General features: G+C 39.6%; 1 long non-coding RNA gene across 2 annotated transcripts in view; it reads left to right on the forward strand.

The window, feature by feature from the left end:
• LOC134163473 (uncharacterized) overlaps positions 1-14340 on the forward strand; it is a 31501-nt gene extending 17161 nt beyond the window's left edge. For both annotated transcript variants that reach the window (XR_009964743.1, XR_009964744.1), the window contains 3 exons: positions 4203-4275; positions 12721-12916; positions 14080-14340. This is a non-coding gene — a long non-coding RNA (uncharacterized LOC134163473). The remainder of the gene's footprint in view (positions 1-4202; positions 4276-12720; positions 12917-14079) is intronic.
• The last annotated feature ends 184 nt before the right edge of the window (positions 14341-14524 follow it).

The following is a 14524-nucleotide window of genomic DNA, read 5'->3' on the forward strand; positions in this document are numbered from 1 at the left end:
TGTTAAAGGTCCTTTAAATACTAAAACTCTCTTTAAAATGTCTTTAAAATGTAAAAAAAACTTAAGCCACCTTTGAAAATCTTAAGTATTGTGTAGGAGGCATATCCATTGCTCTCTGTTTATGTCTTATGTTACCAAGAACTGTGTCATTGTTATCTTTTACCTGTTTATCAGAGTCCTGATTGATTGCCACTGATATTTCCAATGCAGAAGTTGGTGAGAAATGCTGCTAAAAGTGTAATAGTTAAATATAAAAGACAAACCTAATGCAGAGCAGTATTAGGAGGTTGACTCTAAATTCACCATCTTTCTCATATGAACAGTTAACATTACTTAAATGTCATGCTGAATGAAAACTCATCTATCTTTTGAAGAATGTGACATTGCTGCCTAGTTAAGGATAACCTGGATATAAACTTTTCCATCAACATGATGATAGTACATTGTTTTGACATTTAGAAACAGAGTTCTAAAAGCTAAGACTTGGACACGCAGCTGCTTTGGATTAAATTTACATACCATCATGGAAGCACAAGAAGAGAATAAAGAGGCACTTCTTATAACCCCTAATAATTTGATTTCAGGTTTTTCATCCAAAACTCTAGTTGTTATTCTTTTCTGAGAATAATTGAAGGTTGGCAGCACTTGCAGTTCTGTGAAAGCAACAGTCCTTGTAGTAAGGGACTTTTGGTACAACACGATGTGTCAAACTGATCTCCTTATTCTCTTAGAATGTGTCCTACAGCTGATAAGTCTCTGATGGGAACTTAAATATGCTTTATACTGTGTATTCATGTTAAAGTAAATGTTGATTCTGCCAGTAGTTTTCTTTAAAACGTTTTTCACAGCATTTTGTTTCTCAGTGGTTTGCTGAATACCTCTTCAAACTTAGCAGCAACGTGACATGTCAACCTTTGTGTTGACTCTGACCAGCAGTGCAATAAGAGTTGCCTGATTCATAGAAAAATTCATTATTACTAGTGCTAAGCTGTCAAAAACATGAACAACACTTTTTCCTTCCCGATCCATCATGTTTTGTAACACAGTTACTGAAAGCTGCATTCCTCTGGGACAGGTAGATGGGGAAGTATTGTGGTTGAGAAAAACTTTGTCTTACCAATTCAGAGAGGGAGAAGGCAGCTTTTGGGAACCTGCATGCTGTGAATTCTTTTTCCTGAAAAAGAAACAAAGCATTTTGTCCTACTTTTCCAGAGATTAGCTTTTGTTTAATCTTCCAGTCTTCTGGCATTCTGAATCACTGACTACTCTAATAACATGCTAGTTAATCTTTATGAAACATGTAGTGATAGTTCAGCCTAAGAAATAATTCATGTTTTACTGCTGCCAGATAAAAGCTTATGTTAAAATTTGTGCTGTTACAGGGAAAAGAAAAAGAAACGTGTGGAGGGGGTTTGTCTCCTCAATTTTATGTTTTGTTTTTTTTTCAGTGAACTTCCTAATCACAGTGTTCTCGGGTTTCTCAGGCATCCTCAGTGTTAGATAGCCAGTCCTTACTGGGTTTCATTTTATATTCTCTTATAGTAGACCAAAGTTCTGCCCTTCCACTTCATCAGTAAACAAGTAAGAAAAGGAAACTTGTTAATTACAGGTGGTGTTTATGTTGAAAGATCTGATCTAGCTGCACATAAATCAACAATTTTAATTGTCTGGGGACAAAAAACAGCTGTATGGTAAAAACCAACCAACCAAAAATCTATAAATAGAAAAAATTTGCAGAATATCACTAGTACTTTTTGTTGATTTGAGGAAGATGTTTTTTGAAGACAGTTTGTGACAGAAATGTCATATCAGCAATTTCTCTTAAAGGCATTTCAGTAGTATTATGCTGGTTCAAGAAACGTATTCCTAATCTGCCACTTTCTACTCACTTTCCGCATTAAAAAAATTCCAGGTTCCATAGCAGTGATCATACAAACTGTCCAAAAGGTAATTTTAAGTAAGTTTAAAAACTACTAGGCCAACACCAAATGCCTCATCAGACTGAGGTGCACATTGTAAGCTGCTGTTCTTGGACCTGCTGTGCTGCTTCATGCTTGGTATGTGATCCTGAAACAGCTGAGGGGCTTTTCCAATACATTAATATGTAAAGAGCAGAGAATTAGAGAGTTGGGTCAGGATTGAGCTTTATAACCTTAAGTCAGCTGTCAGCTTTGGCTTTTAGCTGCAATTTCTGGAAGTCTTGTATGATGCTCTCCCAGAGTTTGACTTTTCACTTGTTGTCAATAATGTGATTAATGATTTTGCAATGTTCCTGAAGTTGGGAAAATTTACTTCTTAAATAGTACTAATGAACACAACGCTTCTACTGTTAACCTTACTGTATATTTACTGCTGTCAGGAGGGAGGGGAAGTAGTCACATTGTTTTGTTGGGTGCTTGCCACACAAAATGTGGCCTTGATGATGCTTCACAGGCAAGTTGGGGCAGTAGTGAAAATAAATGAGACCTGGTGATGACAAGCATTAGGGCTACAATTAAAGCCATATTTCAAAAGTGTTTTTTTGGCAATGAGACAGCTCTCCTCACTGTACGTGTTCCAGCCCAGCTCCCTGTGCATGTTAAGACTTGCCTTCTTAACCTTGTCCACTGGGCTTCATTTTTCTCTTTTTAATTTGCCTCCTTCAGCACTTCCCACTGGCTCACTTGCTAGCACATCCTGCTGAGACATTTAAAAATAGATGGCTGAAAATAAGAACATTACATAAAAATGTGAAGCTCTGAAGACACATGGAAAATGTTCATAATAAATCATTCTTCTTCCTTTACCTTTTGCATTGACTGTGAACTATTTGAGCAGACACCTTAGTTCTTTCTACGGGTAATACACTCAGTATACAATGTTGCTGGACCTCTAGATAACTAGTGATAAGTAGTCATCTTAGGGCTTACTGTGAAGAAAAAGTCTATAAGCCAGACCAGATGATCAAAATCATGTATTTGGGGGTTCCCAGTTCATATTTATGTGTGCCTGTCAATGTAACATGGTACAGTAATAACAACTGTGTTCAAGGATAATTAAGAAATTTATGCTGTTCTTAAAATAGCATTGGATATCACACTACTCAGTGTAAAACCAAGCCATTGTAAAAAATAAATTTAATGTAATACAACACAATGAACTGAAGTCTTTTAAACATGGCATTTAATCTTTTGCCAATGTAAAGGTACAAGCTCATTTTCAATATTCCCTATTTTCCTAGTGCTTTTACCTTACTAACTTGAATTCTTTTGTTTTTTTGGTTAGGTTTTTTAATCTTGTTTACTTCTGTTTAATTTCAGCTGAGGTTTATCTGCAGAGAAAAGGCTGACGTCTAAAGATCAATTAATTTTGTTATGTTTCCTTCCCACCTACCTTTCCAAGTTTCAGAGGGGTCAGGAGTAATTTGTTTGCTTTTTTTGTATGCTTGCACACACTGTATTTGCAATTGTAAATGACAAAATATTAGCATGATTTTTAATACTTCTGTAATTTGGTTCACTTCCTCTGATACATAAAAAGAAAGAAGTAATTTGTTTCACCGGGAGCTCCCAGGTAACTTTTGAGCTATTAGTTAGAGCTTTCATTCTGGAAAGGCACACACCACTAATCAAGTCTGTTTGCTTTTTCCACTGTGAATTCTTTGTGAAGGAAGGTCTGTTCTGAGAGCTTTCTATGACTGATGCATCTGAACTGTGAAAGGAGCTGGTATAAGGTCCATGACAAAACCTGCTGCCTTTTATAATGGGAGCAAAAAAGCTGAGTTTTTTAGAGGGTGCATAACACTGTGTTCTTCTGCTGCGCTGTGTCATGGGAAAATCAATGTCTCATTTTTTCCTCCCTAAGGATATTATCTTCCACTTCAAGATATGTGTTTGTATATGTGCCAGCTAGAGCTTTTCCCTCTCTCTTCTTTTGGTTGCTTGCAGAACTTCACAAAGAGACATAGAACCGCAGTAAGCAAATAATTTGTTGTTAACTAATCAGGCTTGGGGCTAAAGGCAAGCTTGGATCATTATAAATGCTGAGGAACAGCAGCAGCTTGGGCCTCATGTAAGGTTCAGATGCCTGGGGCTGAGTGGTCAGCATGCTGGCAGTCAGAAGATTATCCGCTGTTGGAATTGAGGCTGGAGGATGTAAGGGGGGTTTCTCTGTCAACTGGTAAAGGTAGAACTAGTTTCTCTTGTTTTATTTATTGGTTGTAGGGCTTCTTGTATCCCTTCTGAGTGGTGGAGGAAAACATTGCATACAAGTTCTCTACAAGGCATTTCTGCTGAGGTAAGCTGAGGTGTTTAATTAGGTTAGGGCTTGAACATATTAGAAGTAGAGGAAAAGAAGGCGTGAAGTCCAGTATGCTGGGATCTGCCATTGCCACTGTCTTTGTAGCTCACCAGAGCTTGTGTTCCTTCAAGTCTTGTTTACAGCATTTCTTTCCAATAGGAACCCTGGACTGAGCAATCTGCCTGATGCCACTTGGATAGTTGTTTGACAAGTTACTGTATTCTGGGGTCAAATCATGCTTTTGGCAATCAGGAGTTCCACTGAACTGTGTCAATCTATCTATTGTGAATTAACCCCTACACATGCAGCTAAAGGCACACATCAGAGGCAGTTGGTTTTCTTTGCGTTGCTTGTAATATATGGAATAATCATACCTGACTCTGAGTACTCATGCTGACTCCTTAAATCTTCTTTTGCCTTTTTTCTTCCCTTAACACTAGAATACATTCCTGACTTCTGGGTAAACCTAAATAAAACTTAATGTTAATTTTCAATCTTCTTGCCTTCATGCTAAGTTGCCCAAGATATCTTACTTTTAATTTCACAGTTCTCAGAACCTCAGGGCAATGCAGCACCTGTAAAGTCTCAAGCCTTTGTGTCTATATTATGTCTCGTAGTAAATTATGTCTATAGTCAGGAATGACTGCCATGGTCTGCTGAGCTTAGAAATGTTCTCAGTGTTATGTGGGTTTCTGTAACTTTGTCATGCAAAGTATCTCACAGATGTGGTTTTGCTTTCATTACTTCTGGTGGGAACAAGGCTCAGGTAAAAGGAGATTAGAGAAGGGATATATGAAGACAAAAACATTACAAAGACCTCTACGTGATTGTGGACAGGCAGGGTAAATCTGAGCATTTAGAATATGAAAGGATGGTAACTGAGAAAGGAACTAGAAAAGCTCAGGTTGTATTTGTTACAGAAGTCCCTTTGAGTCAGCTGGAAATTAGTGTAACGAGGAGCTTAGTCTGCAGAAGGAATCTGACAATTGTCATTGAGTTGTACAAGATGCATGATTGAAAGCAGGGGAGGCATAAGAGGGGCACTGAGGAGGAGTATGCAGCAGCTAAAGGCAGTTGTAAAAATCACTGCCATACTGTGTTGCCTAAGGCTAGAATAGCATCTTCAATGTCTGCCATCCATGGCTGAATCACTTGTATACCTTTTATATGTCCTGGAGCAACCATCCATAGGGCAGCAGTGCAGGAAGACAGCAGGAATACCCCATGCTTCGTTTCCCTCTAGAGAGGAAGAGAAGCCTGGCCGGAGGAAGGAGGGAGGTCCTGCAGCACCATTGGTCTGAAGGAAGCAGCAGTGTTAGCCCTGTTATCTCACCTCGCCTCAGGGGGCAGGATGCACGGAAGGTGGCAACTGTAAGAAGCCATGAACAGCGTTCTGGTGATGTGTTTAATGTGCAGGAATACACAGTAATTTTTTTTTTATAGGATAGTGGTAAATAAATAAAGGATGTAAGTACATTCTCCCAGAACAACTTCCATCTCTGCAAGACGAGGACCCATCTATCTAAGCACTGCATTAGCTGCTCGTTTACCTTGCAGAGTAGTGCAGGTACCACTAGATGGCTGTCGGACTGAAGGTGTGCGTCAGAACCTTTGGAAGAGCACCCAGGGTAGACCAGGATTCAGCGCAGGGCCTTTACAAAGTGCTTTTGAGGTGGGGACTTAACTTTCAGAAAGTTCGGGGCAAGGTGGGAGACTTGGTCATGCTGAATTGGCATTGTATGATGCGAATCATCACTGATAATTATAAATGGGCTGATGTTTTAGCTTGGAAAGCAACAGGTAATGGTAGGACAAGAGGGCTTTAAACTGAAAGGAGGTAGATTTAGGTCAAATATAAGGCAGAAGTTCTTCCCTGTGAGGGTGCTGAGGCGCTGGCACAGGGTGCCCAGAGAAGCTGTGGCTGCCCCATCCCTGACAGTGTTCAAGGCCAGGTTGGACACAGGGGCTTGAAGCAAGCTGCTCTAGTGGAAGGTGTCCCTGCCCGTGGCAGGGGTTGGAACTGGATGAGCTTTAAGGTCCCTTCCAACCCAAACCAGTCTGTGGTTTTGAGGCAGAATGCTCATTGTCTGATGGGGGATTTAGGCTGGAAGCATCTCTATGAGCTACCAGTGTCAGGTTAATTAAACCCTGATTTGGTAGTTATATGTTGACGAGACAGAGATCCCAGAATCAATAGAGCTGAATCACTGGAGCATTTTCTTTTTTTTTCAGCTTAGTGTTATAATTTGGATATCAGCATTAGAAGTGTATCTTAAAGCTGCACTGTGTTAATACAAAATGTTTCTCAGAAGGCAGTAACAAAACAGAGATGTTAAATAAGAAGGGACTCGCACAGTGGCTTGACTTTGGAAGTCCTGTTTGGCAGCTAGTCTTAGGCTCAGATCTGTCTGGAACAGAGCTGGAGCACAGCCCCTGAAGAGTTCGCACATCATCCATCCATGTGTGCTTCACTTTATTGATGGACTGGAAGAGTGGGATAAAATCCTGAACCCTGATATCTTAATACTGGCTCAAGACCGAAGTGGTGTTCCTGCAGATTCAGTTAAACTCATCTGGACATTTGGTGCATATAGGGTCATAGAATGGTTTGGGTTGGAAAGAACCTTAGGATCATCTAGTTCCATCTGCCTGCCATGAGGGGTTGGTAAGATGATGCTTCAATGATTTTCTTCAGTCAGTAGAAGTACACTGAGAGACTGTGTTGGGAAGGGAGGCCAATGCAGTGTTAGAGGGGCACTTCACTGCTCACGTATGTAACTGCAGGTGACAGCTGGGGAGATGTTAGCTCGAAATCTATCTGCCATGGCACAGTGAATTTACTGATCATCTCAGAGCCTGTGAATAAAAGATGGATTGGGCCATGCAGCACAAAAGGCATGAATGGAGAGAAAGAAAGAAGAAACTGTATCTGTGGCAATCAGTGAGCTGTGGTAATTGGAGTAATTTCTCACAGGGAAACCCACAGATTTCCTGAGGGAAAAGCTCCATTAGTACTTGTTCCTCTAGACCTGCTTCCCTGCTATCTCATGAGACCCAGTCATGCAAATACAGTTCCTTGGGACAATTTCCATGCATAAATTTTAGCAGAGTTAAACTCTCTTCAGAGTCCTCAGCTTTGAAGCCTCTTGACTTACCCACCACATCTTGGAAGAGAAAAACTTCCAGAATTAATACCAGCTTGATTATTCAGCAGGAAAGCAGGAGCAATGAGTGCTACTGCTGACTTGTTATGTGCAGGGTGCTCCAAGGCTTTTTGGCTGGTTGATCTTGCTCTCTGAATAAAATGAGAGAGTTGCATAAATATTGGCCGTCCTCAGTGCTGCCTTTTAGTCAGGGTTGAGTAAAGAGCTGTGACAACGTCAGCTTCTCTCAAGTGAGCATGCCCTTAAGGAGCAGGTTCAGCACCTCATTGTAGTTTTAATTGGAGTGTGTTCACACACAACAGCACAACATTTGCCTAATAATGTTTTACAGGTTGGGATATTCCTTGGCATTAGAGAGCCTTTGGTGGCCCTACTGGAAATGGGATTAATCAAGAGCCACATTCCTTCTCTTCCAGTTTCCCACCCAGAATCAGCCACACTGGATGTCTCTAAGGGTCTTATGACGCTCCTTCCCTTTTGGAAACGTGGGTGTTTGGGGGTGTTTGATGTAGCTGGTTTGGAGAGTGCTTGGAATGGTCATGGCAACATCCCAAGTGTTTTTAGGAAGATCAGTGTATACATAAAACTACAGCATACAGTGATAGAAGCATAGACAAGCATGGAAATACTAAGGCTTGTGTTTGTGTCTGGGTTTGCAGTTCTTGCCAGCAGGTCACAGAGATCACAGTCCAACAAACCTGGGGAACCTGAAGTGTTGGTTACCATTGGTGATAAGAGGAAGGTTGATCTTTGTCTTCAGCTTTCTGATTGACTTTTTTACATTTCAGAATCACTTGATGAAGGAAGAGAATGACAGTGAATGCATTGCAGCAATTTAGATGTGCTTACAGCCTTATTCTTAACTGTGGTAAATTGGATTAAGTGTATGGATTTGAAGAGTGATACTGATTTACACCACATCTGTGCTGCTCTTTGTTTTCTTTTTCCTTTGGTATCTGAAGCTGAGGTACAGAAGCAGGCAGTGTGAAACAGAGGTCTTTTCTAATACCAATCAGAATCTGTGTTACTTCAGTGAAATTAAAATATAGTCAAGTATAAAATTTAACTACCTTATCGTAATATTTAGCTGCACTTCTTAAGAGTTTTCAGTATACTGGGTGATTCAGTCTCTCTAGACTGTCACAAAGCCAGAGGCACTTATCAACTCACAACAAGCTGCAAAAATGGGCCCTTAATTTGCTGTTACTTCAACAAACAGTGATTAAAGACCTGCAGACCCGTGTTGCTGACATATTTTGGTCTTTGGGGAGATAATCTGAAACCGATTTATCTTTTGTTCTGTGTAGTCTTCTTTGCAATATTCTTGATCTTGAAATGCATTTCTGTGGGTTTTGTTGTTTGTTGGTTTTGGGGGGTGTTTTTGTGCTGCTTGTGTAATAACTCTGACAGACCCTTGGTTACAGTTTTACTCAGAAATGCAAAATTGTGTAGACAAGACGCAGTTTTAAATTCTGGTAGAACACTTTGCAATCTCTGAATCACTTATGCCATAAATCTATTTGACCTTCAGTTTCCCTTAGGTATCTTTGTATCAGTATGAAAGTAGTTTAGTTTAAGTGTGCGTGCTTACATCGTAATGAGCTGATAGCATTATTTTAACATCTCTGGAAATGACTGTACTCCTGCAAGCACCATTCAAGGCATGAAGCTATGTATCAGACTCGGAATTACAGATAGGCAAACCTTTATGGTTTTACCGTCTTTTTCCTAAAAATATCCTGCAAAAACATAGTAATTGTGCTGTATGAGCCTATTCAAGTTTATTCAAGTTATTTGCTGAACTGTGTAATATTTTATGCTTTTAATCATGAGTAGCTCTTAGCTCTTTCTTCTCTCTGAAGCTTTGAAATTTCCTGGAGTTTGTTGTCTTGTCTTTGAGCTGATTTTTGTGAAATTCTCAACTAAGTCCCTTAGAGTTAGAGAGGCTCTAACTAATTTGGCATGGAACTAGGCAGTTTGGACAGCTTCAGGCTAGCTGGGCAAAAAGTAAAACATCAGACCGATGAAATATATATAATTTTGAGAAGTAGAACCTCAGGGCATAAAGTTTTTTGTTACCTGCTTTGTTGTTCTGGTGAAGATATTTCAAAAACAGTGACTTGCAAGTGAAATTTTAATTAGAAATTTTTAATGGGGTTTTTCTTAAAATACCATGTAAGACACTAAAAAGACAGTAGAAGACCTGTTGATGGAAGGACATGAAAGCACTCCCTTTGTTTTATGAGTAGTCTCTATTCATGGGTGCAGTCCAATTATCTTCAGTATTTGTCATACAGTACCTTTAAGGTTATGAATTTCAGTAAGAAAACTCTTTAATGAGATGAATTTTTGTGTAGCAAAGCAACAGATCCTGATGTGGGGTTCAAAGTGGGCAGGCAGAAACAAAAGCTGCGATGGAACTAGGATGTACTTGGTCTCCGTCCTGTCTATGTGGGAAGCATTGTGCATCTGAATGTGGAGTTAAGGGCAAATTATTATGCTGTTTGTCTGAAATGAAGTGAAACATCATTGGATTCTCACAGAGGCATTGTGAGAGCTTCATTGCCCTGAAAGGTCAATATAAATTGTGCCTCATCATCTGCTTTAAGTTTAAGCAGAAGAGAAATTCTGTATAACTCCATTCTGAGAATAGTCACAGTTCCCTGGGAGCTGATGAAAAGAAATTATTTTGAAGTAGCTGAGATAAAACGTGTTGTCTTGTAGTTAGTGTCTAGCTGACTAATGACTGAATGCCAGAACTGGCAAGCAGGAAATTTCATAAGATATTGTGACTTTATTATATGCATGCATGGAGTTCTATACTAATACTTTAAGTCCTAATGTATTCTTTTAAACACAATTGTCAAGTCATGAAGCAGTAGACCTTTTCAATGGAGACTTAAAATTCTAAGTGTTTGTTTCAGGATGATTATGTTTTATTACTTAGTTATGGCACATATTGCTGATGATATAACAGACTATAACTTTCAGAAGTGAAATACCCTAAGGGTCTTCTACAGTCCTTCCCTTGTAGACATGTGTTTGATTTTTACAACTGGTGTAGATATGGCAGGAATTGAGTATGGAAATAATGAAATCTGAGTTGGATTTTTATCCCTCTTGCTGAATCTACTGTTATATTCTGCTAAAGTGCTCCTCAAGCACTTCTTGGTGCTGACAATCCATACCCAGATCTTTACATGAGCTGCTTTGGTACTATTCCGAATGCAGATCTCAGAGTGAAGTAGCTTTGGGTTGGGCTTTTTTCCCTTCTGTGTGAGCCTTTCATGGAGCTCAGACACTGGCATAAGGAAACTACAGAAACACTAAACTTTGGAGAAAATAAGTTTTCTTGAGAACTAGCTTCTGTTGGAAGTACAATGGTAAAGATAGGAACACATGGGGAAGGAAAATGGCTTAGTTGTTTCCCTTCATCATCTTTTCCCCATGAGTACAATTTTAGTAATCCAGAAAAAAAATACATAAAGTAACCTAGAGTATGAGCTTGCATCCTAATATTGAAACTAAGAACTGAAGCTTCTCAACAAGATCTGCAGCCTGTATGCAACAATTGGTTTGCCCAAAGTGGCTGGGGAATTCTGTAGACCTTGATGGAGCTGCATGCTGGTGTCTTGCAGGGAAAGAAGAGCATTCAGCTCAGTTTCTGTGCTGTGCCTGCTTGGAAAATACAGTTTAATGTCCTGTGCCAGAGGCCAGCAGAGAACCCAGTGGGCGTATTGAGTACATCACGTATTCACAACCTTGTTCTCTTTCTTAGGGCTTTGCCAGGTATTGTGCCATGGCTAGGACGCAGGGAACTGGACAGAGCCTCCTTTAGCTCAGATAAGCTGTTGCTACAGAAGCAAAGTAGTTCAGAAGGAATTCAATACTTTCAGTAAAATGTGTTTGAATATTTAGATTTTACCATGCAGAAACCAGATTCCATTTAGGAAACATGAGTATTATATCAGCCTTTTATCAGTTTAACATGTGGCTAATAATTTATTACTTGTTGGAGTAAAAACTTTCTAATGCTCCTTCCGGGAGCACATCTCCTACAGGGAATGTGCTATACTTTTCAGTTCCTTGACCTTCAAGATTTTAATCACTATTTATAGATTACTGCAATGTATTAAAATAATTTTCTGAACAAAAAGAATGGGGGAAAATATCTTTCATTATAAGTAAAATCAGAGGGTAATTTCTGTCAGTACATGTGCTTAATTGTTCAAGATAACTGCAGAATGCTGTTTGGGTATGTTTGAAATAAAAATATAGACCAATGCAAGTTTTAAATACTTCTACTATAATTTATGCAGAGGATATGTAGTCCACTTAGTGAATTTTTTTGCAGTTGTTTTTGCACCCTAGAATAGTGCACTACTGCCACCAATGAGCTTATATGGCTTAAAGAATAAACCTGGCAACTCTGGCAGTCTGGAGTCTGCATCCAGTCACTACTATTTATAAAAAAGTTGGATGACAAGCAAATTTTAGGTGATCTAATGGTAGGTGGAAATAATAAAATACCGAACCTGCAAAATTAATGAGAGTTCATTACTGAAATAATAATATATCCATCTTATGTAATGCTTCCCTACCAGAGAAACTGGGGAAAGTCAAAGAGGAGAAACAGCTGGAGAACAGCCGGGAGGTACAAGGGCTGCAGTGAGAATATGAAACAATCTGCAGAATCCCTATAGAAGTGAGTTAGGTCAAAGCAAAGGTCTTAGCCCGTCAGTGCAATTCCAACATCATAGGAAATTTGCATTTAGTCCTTGATCAAAACCCATTCGCTGTGTTTTGGTTCCAAGTCAGACCAGTAATTGGAAGGGTCCTGTGTTGTGTTTTCGTGTGACTCTGCCACACTCTGGTGTCAGAGCAGAGTATCTATCAACTTCCCCAAATAAAGCCTCATGATGAGGGGTTTTGCGCGTCCCTTCACTATACCGTAGGAGTTGTTGCTGTATCAGAGTAGCAATTAAAAGCTTAAAAAGAGATGCAATGCATTGATGAGGGCTGAACAACCTGGGTTCCCCTTGGATAATGAGTGCTGTTCCTCTTCTGCTTCTAGAATTTAGATTCAGGGAAAAGGCTTTGAACTAAATGAAGCGGGATGCCAGGCACCTACACTGCTCTTTTAATTATGTCTGGTTATGAAATGTTAAGATCTTGGCAATAACAATATCTGCTAATTGTAACTGCTTGTTCTGAATTTGTTTCTCAGTTGAATTATACAGCACTAAATGTTCCTCTCAACATATTTTTCCCTCCCTAGTAACACAATGAATCATGAAGGACATTTTCTATGAGAGCTCGTGCAGCTCAGACCCAGCTATAGGAGGAGACTGAGTTGAAAACAGAAATATGTTGAAAGTACAAGCACTCACTTCATTGTTAAACAGTGGTGATTTGTTTGTTTTACCTCCATGTAAAGAACTTACTCCATGGAAGAACTTACACAGGCTTAAATGGTGAGTCAAAGTTTGGGTTCCTGTAAATTCGGATGCATGTTATGTCCACAGTCCCACCTACATCACAGAACCTGTTGGATATTAAAGTGGTCTAAGTACTTGGGCAGTAAAAGGCCCAGTATTTTTCCAGCCATCTTCATGTTTAGAACAGTAGCTGGGCTAATTTTCTGTGGGACCATGTTGAACTAGCTCCCACACTAGTAAGAAAACTGTTATTCTGAAAAGCAGATCAGTTGCACTACCTGATTGTATTTCCAAAGTGTGTGTCAGCTGGGACAAATAGCTTTTAAAAGATATCTGTTCTACACCAGGGGCTGTTCTGCATCAGGATACCTGTTCTAACAGGCACAGACAGCACTGACTTTGGCTCTGCCAGACCAGAAGGGCAGCAGTGGGCTGTGCTGTCTGTTGTGGTAGTGTGCAATTGTTTTTCCTAAGGACCTGATATAACTGTGAAGAAATACAGACTCTCCCAGAGAAATGCAAGTAGCAGCACTATGCAAAGGATCCTGGAGTGGTCTGGGTCATGGTCCAGATTGGGGTTGGAATCTTGTCTATTTTACCACCTAAGTAATCTTGCTAAGTAGTCCCACCAAAGTAGTCCTGCTGTAGAGAGTTGTTGGCAAAACATAAATGCTAATTGAGGAAAAGAAAAAATAAAATCATAAAATACAGCTGGACCTATGCATAAACCAGCAGAAACCCTTTGTGTGGCAAATATGAATGCCTGTCATCTAGTGTCGACTTGTTTCAGTTGTGTTGGAACATCCCCTCTATAATCCACTACAGTTTCTGTGGCTTAAATCATAGGGTCAATAGCAAGATAAATCCAAGAGATTAATTTGAGTCACGTGCTCCAAATTGTGCCAACAACTGTGCTTTTCTATTCTTAAGCTACGCAGTGCAGTGAGGATAGTATCTAAAACCCAAAACTCCCAAATGCCTCCATGAAATTGCGTAACTCTGCAAGTGGCTGTGTTTGTACCTCCACGTGGGAGACGGGTCACAACATTGGGAAGTACCCCTGTGCTCCAAATGGCACTGTAGCATGCAAGAGTAGTGCAGATGGTAAAGGCACATTGCACACCCACTCTCTCCAGTTTTCTTTGGGATATGCTTTATTACATATCTGAGATTTTACTTCCACTTTCTGTTCACTATAGGATATCCAACTGAGATGACTAAATCCTTGAATGAATCTGAACACAATTGTAAAGGGAAGTGGGAAAAGTAGCTGAGAAGGTTGGAAGAAAAGACAGCAGACTACAAGGGCACTATGTGAGCTGAAGGATCAAATTATGGGGCAAATGATCCCCTTCCCTGTTTCCTTAATTTGGTTTTAAACAGTGTGCTCTGTAGAATGTAAAATGCAACTATTTCTCACTTATACTCCCACTGCCTCTATTCACCTCATTCTTTTCCCTTTTAATGCTTCTGAGCTATCATCTCATTCTCAGTAGTTCTGTCTTTTATCTTTCTTCCAGAGAAGCCATTCACCATTCAGTAAAAAAGATAACACCAACTCTTTTCAATATGGTCAATAAGCTTTTTTTTTTTTTTTTTTTATTCCTTGTTATTTTTATTCGTTATTATTATTTTAAATAAGTA

The sequence above is a fragment of the Pezoporus occidentalis genome, unplaced genomic scaffold, assembly GCF_034315485.1.
Source record: "Pezoporus occidentalis ecotype Australia unplaced genomic scaffold, CSIRO_AGI_Poc_V1 ctg20, whole genome shotgun sequence".
In the NCBI taxonomy this organism is placed as follows: domain Eukaryota; kingdom Metazoa; phylum Chordata; class Aves; order Psittaciformes; family Psittacidae; genus Pezoporus; species Pezoporus occidentalis.